We start from the raw sequence: 16,097 nt of genomic DNA, 5'->3' as shown, positions 1-16,097 counted from the left end.
TTTTGGATTCAAAAAACTCGATCAAGTTATGAAAATAAAAAATGCATTCAAAACCCAATTGGGTTTTACAAAACTTGTTTGGGTTTTGTAGTACTACTTCACAAGGCTAGGTTGAGGGAGGGATTAAGGGAGAGATAGATCTATAAGGTTAGGTATTCTAATAAAAAAGTGTCTATCATATCCTTGTCTCCATCCCATCTTCTCTCTACATCACTCCTACTCTTTCATTTTTGCTCTTTATCCTATCTTCATCTCTCTTTCTCCTATCCCCTTCTCTCTCTCTCACTCTTTATATTATATCCCCTAATATCTCTCTATCCTCTCTCTCCTATCCCCCATCCCTCTTTCTCCTATTCCTCGCCTCTCTCTATCTTTTCCCCAAACCTCACTCTCCCCCTCCCTCTTCATATTTCTCTCCCTCCCTCCCCCACTCTCTCTCTCCCCCTATCTCTCTCTCATCCCCTTCTCTCTCTCACTCTTTCTACATATCCTCTAATTATTTTATCCATCCCATCCTCTCTCTCTCCCTCTCCCCCTCCCTCCCTCCCTCTCTCTCTCTCTCTCTCCCCCTCCCTCCCTCCCTCTCTCTCTCTCTCATCCCCTTCTCTCTCTCACACTCTTTCTATCATATCCTCTAATTATTCTATCCATCCCATCCCACCCCCCTCTCTCTCTCTCACACACACACACACACACATTCATATCCCCCCTCTCCCTCTCTCTCATCCTTTCTATCATATCCTCTAATTATTCTATCCATCTCATCCTCTCTCTCTCTCTCTCTCTCATTATATCTTTTTCCTATCCCCTCCCTCTCTCCATTCCATCCTCTCTCCCTCTTATTCTCTTTGTCCTATCCCCCCTCTTTTTGCTATCCCCTTCTCTCCCTTTTTCTATCATATCCCATAATCTCTCTCTCTCTCTCTCTCTCTCTCTCTCACCTATCCCCCCTCTCTTTTTGTTATCCCCTTCTCTACCTCTCCCTCATTCTCTCCCTCTCTCTCTCTCTTATATCCCCTCTCTCTTTCTCCTATTACCTAACCTCTCTTTCTCTCTCTCTCACATATCCCCTCTCTCTTTCTCCTATCCCTTAACCTCTCTCTCTCCCCACCTCTCTCTCTTTCTCTCACTCTCATATCCCCTCTCTCTCTTTCTCCTATTCCCTAACCCCCTCTCTCTCATCCCCTTCTCTCTCTCACTCTTTCTATCATATCCTCTAATTCTTCTATCCATACCATCCCCCCCCTCTCTCTCACACACACACACACACATTCTCTCTTTTTCCTACCGCCTCGCTCTCTCTCTCTCTCTCTCTCTCTCTCCATCCCATCCCCCCTCTCTCTCTCTCTCATTCTCTTTTTCTCTCCACCCTCTTTCTACTATTAGCCTCTCTCTCTCTCTCTCTCTCTCTCTCTCTCTCTTTCTCTCCCTCTCACACTCTTTCTATCATATCCCCTAATCTCTCTCTCCCTCTCCCTCTCTCTCTCTCCATCCCATCCTCTCTCTCTCTCTCTCATTCTCTCTTTGTACTATCCTCCCTCTCTTTTTGTTATTTCCTTCTCTCCCTCTCTCTCATTATCTCCATCTCTCTCATTCTTTCTATCATATCTCCTAATATATCTCTCATATCCCATGTCTCTCTTTCTCCTATCCCCTAATCTCTCTCTCTGTCTCTCTCTCTCTCCCCCCCCCCCCCATCCTCTTCTCTCTCTCACCCCCATTCAATCTCCATCTCTCTTATTCAACCCCCTCTTTGTATCCCCTTTTATATCTTTATGTACCTTTGTGGAGTAGTAAACTAGAACACAATCGGGTTTTGTATAACTCGATCAGGTTATACAAAACTTGATTGGGTTATTTTTCCAATGTAATTAGAACTCAATAAACTGACCGGGTTATTGAAAACTGTAAATAAAACATGTCAATGTTATTATGCTATTTCAGTGCAATTTGGACCAGATTCTACTATTGTTCAAATGTATTTGCATACCAGGTATGCAAGTGTAAGGTTCTTTGTGCTTGGAAATGCTAAATTTTATATTTTTCATGTGCCAACATCTTATTTTATGTTAGTACCTTATGATTACACATAAAATACTCATATTAGTATCTTATTTTTTATTTGATTCATGTTATTGTTTGTAGGGTAATTTGCATCTACAATCATGGGAAAGAACAAGAGAGGAACAACTAAAAAATTAGAGGCAACAAAGGCAAAAAAAAGGGAGTGTATGAGGAGATTACATGAAGTTACATCATCACATGCCTCCAATGTAAGTGGTGAAAAGCTACCTATTGATATTGATGTCGAAAACACACCTAATTTGACAAACAAAAATGTTCAACATACCATAATTGAAATGATTATGACAAATACACTTACATCACCTAATGCCACTAATGTGACATCTCAAGTTGAAATGATGAATGCACATGATGTAAGTAATCAAAATATAGATCATGCACGTACATCAATATCTCCTAGAATAATTCGTAGAAAACCAAAGTTTTTAATTGACATTGATAAAAATATTTTGAAGCCAATGCATGATAAAATGTTAGAAAGAAATTGTAGGAGAATTGTTCAAAAGATTTGGAATAACTATTTTGAAAATTTAGATCAAAGTGGAAGATGCCAACTTGTTGTTGAAATGGTTAAAAATATGAAATTTAGAGAGACAATGAGAATTTTGGGGTTAAAAGAATCTAAAAATAGTAGTGAAAGAGCCATTGTTAGAAATATCTTTGATGCATACAAATCCATTGGTTCAAAATCACGTACTAAAGATGCTAATATAACTCAATGGGTCCTTATATCAACCATAATGAGAAAGGAAATGGAAACAAATTGTATGGTAAGAAAAACAAGTATATTATTAAGGATAAGAAGAATAATGTTAGTCAAAGCCTTAGTAAGGTGGGAGAAAATTGAGAATTCTAATGAGACTTCTTTTTGGTCATTCCAAGGTAGACTCCTATGTAAGGATAAAGTTATTGTTGATGCACTAAGAACATTAATAGAAAACTTTTGGCATGACAACACAAGGGCTTCACCAAACCAAAAAGATGTTGTCAAAAGATGAATTGGAAAAACAAACTATGAGCCACATGCAAAACCTTTTTTGGATATGACTCAAACACAATTTTATGAAATGTTTCTTCAAAAATTTCCTCAAACTAAAATTAGCTAAAGGTTTTTTGAGATGAAAAAACCATTCTACATTAAGATAAATCATATATACACTACATGTTGTTGTAGGGTTCCTATTGAGTTTTCTATGCATTATGATGTTTATCGTTTTATATGTTGTACTTTGCATACTAACAAAATAGTGTAGGAATATGGTCTAAAATTACCTTCTAAGTCACCAAGAGAATTTATTGCAAGTATACTATGAAAATGAGGTGATGGGTGCATTTATTATAAGACCATGTGTTTGAAAGGTTTTTGCCCTCAATATGACAGTTTGCAAAAGTTACATAGATGCCTACATCTAGATAGAACAAATGAAATTGATAAGACACTAGTTTCTCTTAGAAAGTACAAATCAGTTATATATGGTGTTAAAGATGGAAAAGAATTAAAGAGGTGTGAATTAGTGAAAAGTGATGTATGTGTAGCTTGTTTTATGAAATTATTTCAAGAGAAAACAATTTATGACTACAGAAGTCATAAACATAGAGCTAGATGGTTAGATGTGCAATTCAAGTTGTGTAAGGACACTTTTCCCTTGGATACAATTGTGTTGGTTGTTGATTTTTCTGAAAACTCTACACTAAAACATAACATTTTGATTTTTCTAAAAACTATACACATAGCATTTATTCATGCACATGATATCAGAGAGGATGATAGAAAAATATGAAGAGAATATCACTTCTATATCAATGATGATCAAACTCATTCATAAGAGTTTGTGCAAGGATGTTTTAGAGTTTTCTATGATAATTTGAGGGAAAGATATGAAAGATACAATCAACACATTATATGGTCAAACAATTGCATCACACAATTCAAGAATGCGAGGATGTTCTATAGGTTGAGTAGGATGCATGTAACAATTGAAGTGCAACATTTTTGGAATTTCATTGAGGTAGGACATGGAAAGGGAGAGCATGATGGTGCTAAAGCATGTGTGAAAAGAGCCCTTAGTAGAGAGGAATTAAAGTACAAAGGTGGCACGATATTAGAAAATGCTGAAATAATTGCCTAATGGTGCAATTCTACGATGGGACTAGGTAATATAGGTATGTCTATGGTTTTTAGATATTTTTGGTTGATATGTGAACCTAACATTGACAATTTGCAAGATTTTTGTACACTTATAGGATTGAGTGAGATTCATTCATTTCAAAGTTCAAATACAACATCACTAGCTATTTATACTAGAAAGCTTGCATACTTTTTCTCTTCATGTATGCATCATTTATGGGATGAATGTGAATCAAAAGAGTGGGTTGACCAATAGTATTTTAGACCTTTGCATCCAATTGATTCATATCAACTTCCTATAGCACTACAACTCAACCAAGTTGAAGCATCAATACAATTTGAGCATGTATCTAACCTAGTTGAACTAGGTACTAAGTTATCAATTTAATACTTGGTTAAAATAGATTACTTTCAATTTTCCATTAACTTATCCTTCTATATAATGTAGGTCATGTATATGCAGTTATTGCATATGAGAATAATGATGAAGGAACATATTACTCTCTATGTTGGTGTATTGAGCCCAAAAAGAAATTGATAGCTGCAGTCATTGATGGTGAGGATATTGAGTACCCAATAGGATTGGTCATTGTGACAAGCACATGGCTTAGAAGGTAGTATATTTTTATCCCCTATCATGAATATCTATTTAAGTCAATTTTTCATGTATAATGTATTGAAATTTTGACTTTAAATTGTCTTTACAATTAAATGTAGGTACCCTATCAAGAAATCTACCACGTGGTTATTTGATGATTTTGAGCCACATAGACATATTCTTCATTACTCCAACCTTATTGTTGCAACACATATTCAATTGATACCATATCATGGTAGGCCTTTCAACAAGAAGTTGTGGAAAGTACATGAATCTGATCACGGGGCAATACTTGATACAATAAGGGTTAGAGTTGAACCAAAAGGTTCCCTTGATTGATTGTGTGCTATATAGCTAAATCAATCTACATATGGCAGAATAATTTTGAAAATTTTGTATATATGTTATTCAAAATGTTGCAACTTTGCAGTAATGTGCATATGTAGATGCCAAATTTTGTATAAAAAAGAGAGAAGACATGTAACATGTGCATATTTGTGTGCATATTTTGTATAAGAATTAGATAAGAGATGTCACATGTGCATATTTAGATGCCAAATTTTGTATATAAAAAAAAGAAGACATGTAACTTGTGCATATTTGTATGCCATATTTTGTATAAAAATCCAATTAGAGATGTCACATGTGCATATTTAGATGCCAATTTTTTTATATAAAAAAGAGAAAACATGTAACATGTGCATATTCGTATGTCATATATTCCTTTTTTGGGTTTGATGATATCCTTAAAAAAATATTTAACTATCTTCAACTTATATGGATTTAGATGGCTATCCTCTTGCATTTTTCTTCCAAATTTCCCAAAACACTAGGAAAATAAATTATAGATTTGGATACCCATTTGGCTTCTCTACAACATATGAAAAACTTGGATTGGGTTGTTTTGGACCATGTCCTTGATGTCACACTATGTCACACCTTTGTAGGCTTAAAATAGCCCTTTGATTGGCATATGACATGATGATGATGTCATCATGAGGTCAATAGGGTCCACAAAGACTTGGGGTTAGGTTTTTACCATAGGTAAGGTTTGTGGTTAAGTTTAAGGTATGGTCAATTTGCAACTTTTTGCAAAAATTGCAAAAGTTGCTCAAGCAACGTTTTGAGCAACTTTGCAACTTTTGAGCAATTTTTTCTCTTGACATCTTTTGGTTGAATGGGTCTATCTAGGACTATTATATGACCCTAGTTAAGATTCCTAGGATGTATTAAGTAACCTAATACCTTAGTTTCCCATCCCTAAAAACTTTTAACGTATTTGAAAACTTTTGGCTCATTAAGCAACTTTTGACCAACTTAGGACTTAATTAACAATTTTGGCTTTTCCTAGCAATCCATGGTTGCTCCATTAGCTCAAGTTTGTCAAGTTTAGCCTAGGACCAATCTCATTTTAGCCACAACATCCCTCTAACAGTATCGACCAAACTAAACAGAAGTGTCCCTAAGGGTCTTTAAGCACCATCGGGGTGCAATCTTTCATTAGGCATTTCTTTGAGCTCGTGCAAGGTATTGATGAACTATCAAGTGATACAAGATCATATTATCTAGGCCCACAACAACCTCTCTTATTTTTTAGAGATTTGAATTTGTTTGGATTTGGTACCCATATCTCACCTATTGCTAAAAGTTGCAATGTTGCTCAGTTAAAATGAGCAAGGTTGTGTATATTTCAAATTGTTAGTACTAGGATTGAATCATCTATTCCATTAGCTCTACTTGGCTAGGTTTAGCCTAGGAAAAATATTGTTTCAACCACAATGCCCCTCTAGTAGTATTGACCACACTGAATGGAAGCATCCCTAAGGGTCTCTAAGCACCACCAGGTTGCAATCTTTGGTCAGGCATTTCCTTAAGCTCATGAAAGGTATTGATGAACTATTAGGTGCTACAAGATCATGTTATCTAGGCCCATAGCAAGCTATCTTAGTTTTTAGAGATTCAACTTGTGTTTGGATTTGGTACCCATATCTCACTTATTGCCAAAAGTTGCAATGTTGCCTTGTTAAAATGAGCTAGGTTGTGTATATTTGAAACTATTGGTCCTAGGACTCAAGTTTAGCCTAGGACCAACCTCATTTTAGCCATGATGTCCCTCTGACAGTATTGACCACACTGAAGGGAAGCATCTCTAAGGTCTCTAAGCACCATTAGGCTATGATATTTGATCAAGCATTTATTTGAGCTCGTGTTGGTATTAAAAAACTATCAGGTGCTACAAGATTGCATTATCTAGGCCCACAACAACCTATCTAAATTTTAAGAGATTCAACTTTGTTTGGATTTGGCACCCATATCTTGCCTATTGCCAAAAGTTGCAATGTTGTTAAGTTAAAATGAGCAAGGTTGTGTATATTTCAAACCATTGGTCCTAGGATCAAATCGTATACTCCATTAGCTTTGGTTGGTTAGGTTTGGCCTAGGACCAACCTCTTCTTAACCACAATGTCCCTTTGATGATATCAACCACACTAAATGGAAGCACCCCCAAGGGTCTCTAAGTACCATTAGGCTGCAATTTTCGATTGGGCATTTCTATAAGCTCATGAAAGGTATTGACAAACTATTAGGTGATACATGATCGTGTTATTTAGCACCACAACAACCTATCTTAGTTTTTAGAGTTTCAACTTTGTTTTGATTTGGCACTCGTATCTCGTCTATTGCCAAAAGTTTCAAAGTTGCTCAGTTAAAATGAACAAGGTTGTGTATATTTCAAACTGTTGGTCCTATGATCAAATCATCTACTCTGATAGCCCTAGTTGGTTAGGTTTAGGCTATGACCAACCTCTTTTTAGCCACAATGTCCCTCCAATGGTATCAACCACACTAAATGGAAGTTTCCCTAAGGGTCTCTATGCACCATCAAGTTGCGATCTTTGACACAAATACAAAAACCATGACATATTTTTACTTTTCATGTCTTATTACATCAAAATAAGTAACATATGATTACATGTTACAATGAATTTGATAAACATGTTACATTTTCTATATAAATTAATGAATGTTCATGTGTTTGATTAATTGTAAGAAAGTAAGGCGAGATACAAGTTTGTATGCACACATTGAACAAGTTGGATGGAAATCCAAGTTTAATGTCTATCAAAATGAATAATATATTATGCCATTACAATCATATAGTTACAAAAGGATGTTATGTCTCATCGATACAATATAAAAGTTAAAAAACTGACAAATGTTGAATGTGTAAATAGAATTTTCGAATGTACACAATACAAATATTGAATATATACAATACAAAAGTTGAATACTCAAAAAATGTCGAATGTGTACAATATAAATGTCAAATGTGAACAATACAAATCTTGAATATATATAATACAAAAGTAGAATATATGTTAATGTCATGTGATGACCATAGCTACATATGTATATCACTATCAATATCTATGACTATGCAGAATCATCAAAATTAAGCCTCTTTGATGCAGTTTGTGGCTTGTCAAGTGTTTGTAGAAGAAAAATTAAAATACACTATTGAATATCTTATCTATAAGTAGTATGAAAATAACTCAAAATTGGGTTCTAAATTGTGGATAGTTGAGTTGTTCATTACCTTATCCTTTTTTCTCACAATTGGATTGAATGATACTGGTAATAGGCTCCTTCATCGATAGGTGGGACTCATCACAAAATGATGAGGTAGAGTGACAATGAGAAATACAACTACTGATGAATCAATGCTCACAAGAGGCACAACCTGTATGATAAGTGATAAAATGTTAACATTATAAAGTGGCATTAGGGATTACAAATAGAGTTAATAAACAAAAAATGTACTACAACTTGAGCTAGATCTCCAGTGCTAGTAGGAAGTACAAGCACTAATGAATAAATGCTGCTATGAGGCACAACCTATATGGTAAGTGTTAAAATTTTAGAATTATAGAGTAAGCATTAGGGATTTTTATCACACACACAAGCAATCCAAATTGAGATCACAAAAGGGCTTCAACTAAGAATCTACATACATAGCTTTAGCCTCTGTTGTATTTGATCCCATCTTTGACACTTAGGACTCCTAATAAAATGAAATGGAAAGGATTTGTATGAAGTCTCAAATACTACTATAATAGGTAAAAGATATATACCACATATTAAAGATATATACTACATATTAATAAGACAAATTATTGATAATTATTGTAAAAATGAAAAAAAAAAAAACATGTACTTATTTGTAAATGTAATTGTTTAATATATATATAGAAAAAATGCATACTATAACCTAAAATTTATGAGAAGGAAAATATGAAATTTTACCTCTTCCATTGCCTCAACATTGCTAGTCTCGATAGCATTCATCAACTCTACAAAACTGAAAATTTTCTAAATATATTCAACAAACAAGTCAACACATATTCATCAATATTGAGTACATGTATATACATTCGTTCTTATTAAATTTCAAAATATAAACTTGACTTGTATTTAATACCCTTTTTGGTTTTGGTGTTCTTGTTGATTTCTTTCCCTTTCATCTAGACCTTGAGCTATGTGGAGTACCCTAAAGAAGAAATAAATATAACATAAGAGGAATCAATAAATCACATCATGAGTTCAACTAAAATTATAAATTTGATAGGTGTGCAAGCTATGCTACCACATAACTCTCAAGGCCAAAGTTAATGGCAAAAAGCATGGCATCATCAATTTGAGAAATTTTAGCCCCCAAAAAGCCATATAAAATAGTAAAGAGTTTTGTTATAAATATGAGATAATGTTGTAAATGAAAAGAAGACACAATAACAACAATAAGACCATAGGAGGGCAAGAAGACAAAAGGACTTGAAGGAAAATATTGGAAGGATAGTACAAGGCCTAGAAATTGAAAACAAAGAGACCAAGAAGGAAAAGAGAGATGCCAATGAACTTTTGGCACCTTGTTAAGAAATAAAAGTGGAGATTCATGATCTCCACATTCCTACAAGACACCCCATGTGATATGGAGGTTCTTTGATGCAAATGGGTATATAGAGGAAGAACTCACATGAGGTTCATTAGATGGAGTTCAAGTATGCTAGGAGAAAGATATGTGGATAGGAATTGGATGGATTAGATGAATTTGGGAGGATTTCAATGATGGTAGGAGATGGAAAGGTATTATTGTACTTTTAAGTGTTGGAAATTCTTTTATAATAATTGAGAGGGGGGAAAGGGGGGGGGGGGGGTTAATTAGTTATTCAAGGTTTAGATGTACAAATAAAAATTTTCACAATTTAGTGAACCCATAAAACATTCTTAACCATGCATGCATTCATTGTGTGTTACCTAAAACTGATATGTTACTATTAAACATAAAACACAACATATCCATCATCACACTTGACACAATGATTTTATGTGGAAACCTAATTTGGGAAAAACCACTAGTAACATGCTACTACTTTTTCACTCTTTTGGAGTGATGCCCTATTAAAGGCTAACCTTGTTAAAGGTTACAACACACACTGTTAAATGTGACCTAGTTAAGAGATTTCAATCACCCTATTAAAAGTGAGCATTGTTAGAGGACTTTAGGCCATTCACTTGGAATGACATCCTATTAAAAGATTTCTTAATGATTGTTAAGTCAACCTTACTCCAAAGTGTTTACTCTAGCCTGATACAATTACTAGAAAGTAATAGTAGAGCTTTGATCTAATACAACTTACAACCTTACTTATAGATTATAGATCACTATTCAATCTTCAACTGTGCTTGGCTTCCAATCTTTGCACCTTTGATGGCTTGATCACCCTTCAAGAATTCATCCTCTTTAAGCCTTCTTGCTTAGTATGCCATTGTATATTTCTTACTTAGGTTACTTGATGAAGCAAACCCCTTTCCTTCTCCTTGTCAGATTTTTGCATCAAAACTCTCTAACCTCTTTGCTTCTTGACCAAACATCCCTACATATAGGAAACTAGAACACTTTTCCCACTCATTATTCATCACAAAAATTAGGGTTTTCAATGGATTAAGTAAGATACAATGTATCTATCCCATTTCTTATCTTTTCTAGAAACTTCTCCTAGAATCCATTTGAATTCACCTCCAAAATGGTTTACATAAGATTTTGTGCCACCAGCTCATCAATCTTATCTTCCTCCTAATTCACAAGTTCCAAGAAAAAAAACTTGTCAACTTTTATTTGGTGAATCTTCAATATTTGAAATAATGTAGCAACTCAGCATCATCAATCTTTTGATGCTTGACACATAATGTGTTATTTGACATCTATTGTAAAATCACTTGGCATCAACTAGATTTTACTAGTGCTTAGCATCAACTAAAAATTACTTGGCATCAACTAACTTGCTCGACACCTACTAACTTACTTGACATCCACTAGAATTCTCTTTCACTCGGCTCCAACTAACTTTTTGTTTGGCTTGCATTAACTTTTCTCGGCACCTACTGTCAACTTGGTCAAGCTTGGAAAATGATCTTTGTTTAACCTTATTCTTTTGAACTTTCTAAGTGTAACCAATCATATTTTAACCTCAATTAGATCATCAATACATTATGTTATTACTGTCTTAATTGATTCTTGCACTTCAATACATAATCATAACTCAACCTTTCCTCTAAGTACTCTTGTTATGTCTTGTTGATCAAATCCTTCTCATCAATAAACTAAGTGATAATGCTTGAAACATATAAGCAATTGTCTTACTAGCATGTAGCAAGTTTGACATTAGTGACAAAATAATGATTGAAACACATAGTCTTCTTTAACAGTCTTGCTACTCAAATGATCTTTTCAATCATATATCAACAATCTCCCTCTTTGGAATTAATGACAAACCAAAGTGATCAACTAGTCAAACAAATGATCAACATCTTGTTCCATCAAACTAACTAGGTTAAAATAGTAAGGCAATACCAAAAAGAAAGCTTCTGATTTGAACTAAACTTTCTCCCTCTATCAACAACTCTCTTCTAATTAGGTTACAAAATATAACACCCTCTAAGTTCCTTCTTTATTTGATTCTTTTCTTTCATGAATCACCAGAATATTAGAATATCTCCCTCTTTTTGTTTTCTACTTTCTCCCTCTTTCTTTCTTTTAGTCTTTTGATCTTCTTATGATGTTCTCTCTCCATTGTTCCTCTTGCACTGATTAATTTAATGTACTTTCTCCCTCTTTGACAACAATGCCAAAGACATATACTCAACATTTGACATCTTTTTTATATAAAGATATAGATTTTTGTAGGTTCTTCAATTTTCTCCCTTTGTCACCTTACTTATGACTAATTTGTAATTATAGTTCTATGATTACTTTAGGCAATCCCTAAAGTAAGATCCTTTGCATCAATTTGTATGAAATGAATGTTAGCTTGTTTGATGTAGGGTACTCCCTCTATCTTTTACATAGCCTTTGATAGGAGTATCACCCCTAGTTTACCTCTTAGATACTCATAAGCATCCTTAGGTAATGCTTTCGTGAAGATATCAACAATTTTCTCCTTTTGGTTGATATATTCCATCTTCACCTCTTTATCTTGAACCAACTCCCTTACATAATGGTACTTTATTGCAATGTGCTTTGTCTTTGTATGCATTATAGGATTCTTTGATGTATTGATTGCACTTGTATTATCACAATAAAGTGTCACTAGTTCTATGATTTCTTCCTTCATTCCCTTAAGTAGCTATTTGATCCATACGATGTTTGTGCAATTAATATTAGCAACAACATACTCTTCTATAACAGTAGATTGGGAAGTAAAACTCTACTTTGTGATAGTCTATGTAACAAGTCTTCTACCTAAGAATAATGCTCCTCCACTAATGCTCTTTCTGTTATCAATATTTCCAGTCCAATCAACATCAGTGTAAGCTTTTAGTTCAAAATTTTCATTCTTCTTATAGTATAAACCATACTCTTCTATTCCTTTCAAGTATCTCATTATTATTCTCATAGACATCAAGTGATTCTCTCTAGGGTTAGCAAAGAATCTTGCAACTATCCCCACTGCTAATGCAATATCAGGTCTACTGTGTACTACATATTTCAATTTGCCAATCATGGATCTATATAATGTTTGATTGACCTCAACTAAATCATCATTCTTTGATAGCTTAAGTGTTGTCACCATAGGTGTACTTATTGGTTTTGAATCCTCCAGTCCAAATGTCTCCAATATCTCTTTGACATATTTTGACTGAGTGATATATACACCATATTTCATCTGATAAACTTGTAATCCCACAAAGAATTTGATCTCACCAAATATTGACATTTCAAACTCTTGCTTCATTTGATTTGCAAAATCTTTACACAAAGCATCTTGTCCTCCAAATATGATGTCATCAACAAATATTTCAAATAATAGTATACCTTTTTCTTTATCTGTCTTCATGTACAAATTGTTGTTATCATTTGAGAAGTATGAAGTCTCTCATACCATGCTCTTGGTGCTTGTTTCAATCCATATAGGGCTTTGTGCAGTCTACATACCATGTTCTTATTATTTTTATTGAAAAAACCTTCTAGTTATTCTATGTATACTTCTTCTTCTAATATGCCATTTAGAAATGCAGACTTGACATCCATCTGATAAACTTTGAAACCTTTGTATGTAGCATATACAAGTAGAATTCTTACTCCTTTCATTCTTGCAACAGGGTCAAATGTTTCACCATAGTCAATTCCTTCTTCTTGTGCATACCCTTTGCAAACTAGTCTTGCCTTGTTTCTTGTTACTTCATAATTCTCATCTAGCTTGTTTCTAAATACCCATTTTGTACCAATCACATTCTTGTCTTCTAATCTAGGAACTAGACTCCAAGTCTTGCTTTTTCCTTTTTCTATTTCCTAAATTTCTTCCTCCATAGCCTTGTACTAGTCATCATCCTCCAATGCATCTCTCACTATCTTAGGTTTATTCATACTTAACTAACATGATTCACCTCTTAATCTATTTCTTGTCATTGGCCTTGCATCTATCTCTAATGATTTGATCTACAAGATGGTGTCTTTTGACATATTTGGATAGTCTAGGCTTAGTTCTTGTGGTTACATTCCATCTTTTAACTTTAGTATCACTGTGTGCATCTCTGTGAGGTGTTTCAGCATCTCTTTCATTTGTGCTAATCTCGGAGTTAGATTGTACATTTTCCTTATTCTGCAACTCGACATTTGAATGTAACTCAACATTCCTAAGTTGTGATTCAACAATTGTTAAAACTTGCTATTGGCTTGCTGCATGATTTGTAACATCTTCTTCAGCAGACATTCCTTCATAATAGTATACAAATGATTTGTATGCTTCTAGTTCTTTTGTAGGTTCAACCTCATGTGCTTTTGTAAACTCATCAAAATTCATGTTTGCACTTTCCACAATTTTGTTAGTGTTAGTAATTAAACACTTATAAGCTTTACTTCTTGTGGAGTAACCAAGGAATATACCTTCTTCTCTCTTTGGATCAAACTTTCCACTCCTAATATCTTTAAGAATATAGAATTTTCTTCCAAATACCTTCAAGTATTTCACATCAGGTGGATGACCATATCGTAGTTCAAAAGGTGTTGAGTGAGTACCTTTCTTGACTTGCACATGGTTCAAGGTGTATACATTAGTACTTACAGCTTCTCTCCAATATTTTAGAGCAACATTCCTTTCCATCATGAGTGTTCTGGCATAGTCCATTATTGACCTGTTTCTTCTTTCAACAATTCCATTTTGTGGAGGGGTCCTAGGTGCAGATGTCTATCTCTTGATTCCTCTATCATTATAGTACATCTCAAACTCATGTGAAGTGAACTCACCTCCTTTGTCTAATCTAAGGCATTTCAAACTCTTACCTATTTCTTTTTCAACTCTTGCCAAGTACCATTTAAACATTTGAACAACATTTAATTTTTGTTTTATAAACATGGCCATCATCATCCTAGAGTAATCATCAACAAACAACATTATATACTTATCTCCTTTGTAGCTTTGCACTTCAATAGCTCCACACAAGTCAATATGAAAAATTTCAATTATTTCCTTAGAGGTATACGCTTTACTTTTAAAGCTTGACTTTGTCATCTTGTCTAGTTGACATTGTTTACATATTATAGTTTCTAGTTTCTTCAACTTAGGAAAACCTCTAACTCTTTTCATGTTGGTGATACTAATCAGATTATCAAAATTTACATGACATAACCTCTTGTGTCAAAGCCATACATCATCAAATTTTTCAATAATACAAGTAGCATCTTCTACATCCAAAATAAAATAGATTACTTCTAGTTTGATCACTTTTACCAATCAAGTTTCCATTTGTATCATATATCTAAGCTGATTTATTTTCAAACTCAACTTTGCATCCCAAATTATTCAATTGTGACACACTTAACAAGTTATAATTTAGTCCTTCAACATAATAAGCATTATCACATGAAATCTTGTTTATGAGTTTGATTGACCCTTTTCCTTTTATCAAACATGGTGCATCATTACCAAATCTTACACTATTTCCATTGTAATAGGTTAAGGTAATGAACTAACTTTTTTCTCCAATCATGTGATGTGAGCATCCAATGTCAATGATTCATTTTTCATTCTTGTTCACATAGGTCATAAGTGTAGTTTCCTCATCCTCATTTGATTTTTCCTTCATTGCAACATATACCACACCATCATTTTCATCAGATTCATGTTCATCAACAATGTAACATGACTTCTTTCCTTTGTCTCTGTAGTCTCTTCCATCATCTTTTCTTCTATTTTTGTGCTTGTTCCCTTCTCTATAGTTCTTCTATGTAAATCTTGTTGCAATATGACCAACTTAATTGCAATTGAAACAAATGATAGGCAACTTACCTTTGAACTTTCCTTTTCCTCTATGAAATTTTCTTGCCAACAATGCTTCCAATTGTTCAATGTCTTCCTCATCTGTGTTACTATCACTAGATGCATAATTTATCTTCCTTATCTTCTTCTTCTGCCTCACCTCCTCAGAATCCTTCAGCAACAATTTTTCTTTGAAAGTTGATTCAATACTTTTTGGTCTATAGTTGTCAAAATTAGATAGCTCAAAAGTAGTGAGTCTTCCTACTAGACCTTCTAGGGTTAGATCATTTCTTGGTATACATCTTAACTCTTGAATTGTAGATACTCTAATAGAATACATAGAATGCAATGTTATCAAGACTTTACTTAGCACATTATCATCATCTATTTTACCATTATCACCTTTTATTGCACTAATAACTTCTTTTATTCTAGAAACATATTGAGCAATATTTTCACCTTCTTCCATTCT

Source organism: Cupressus sempervirens, chromosome 7 (assembly GCF_028749045.1).
Source record: "Cupressus sempervirens isolate cs-2001-9-10 chromosome 7, ASM2874904v1, whole genome shotgun sequence".
NCBI lineage: Eukaryota > Viridiplantae > Streptophyta > Pinopsida > Cupressales > Cupressaceae > Cupressus > Cupressus sempervirens.
This window is presented reverse-complemented; position numbering follows the sequence as displayed.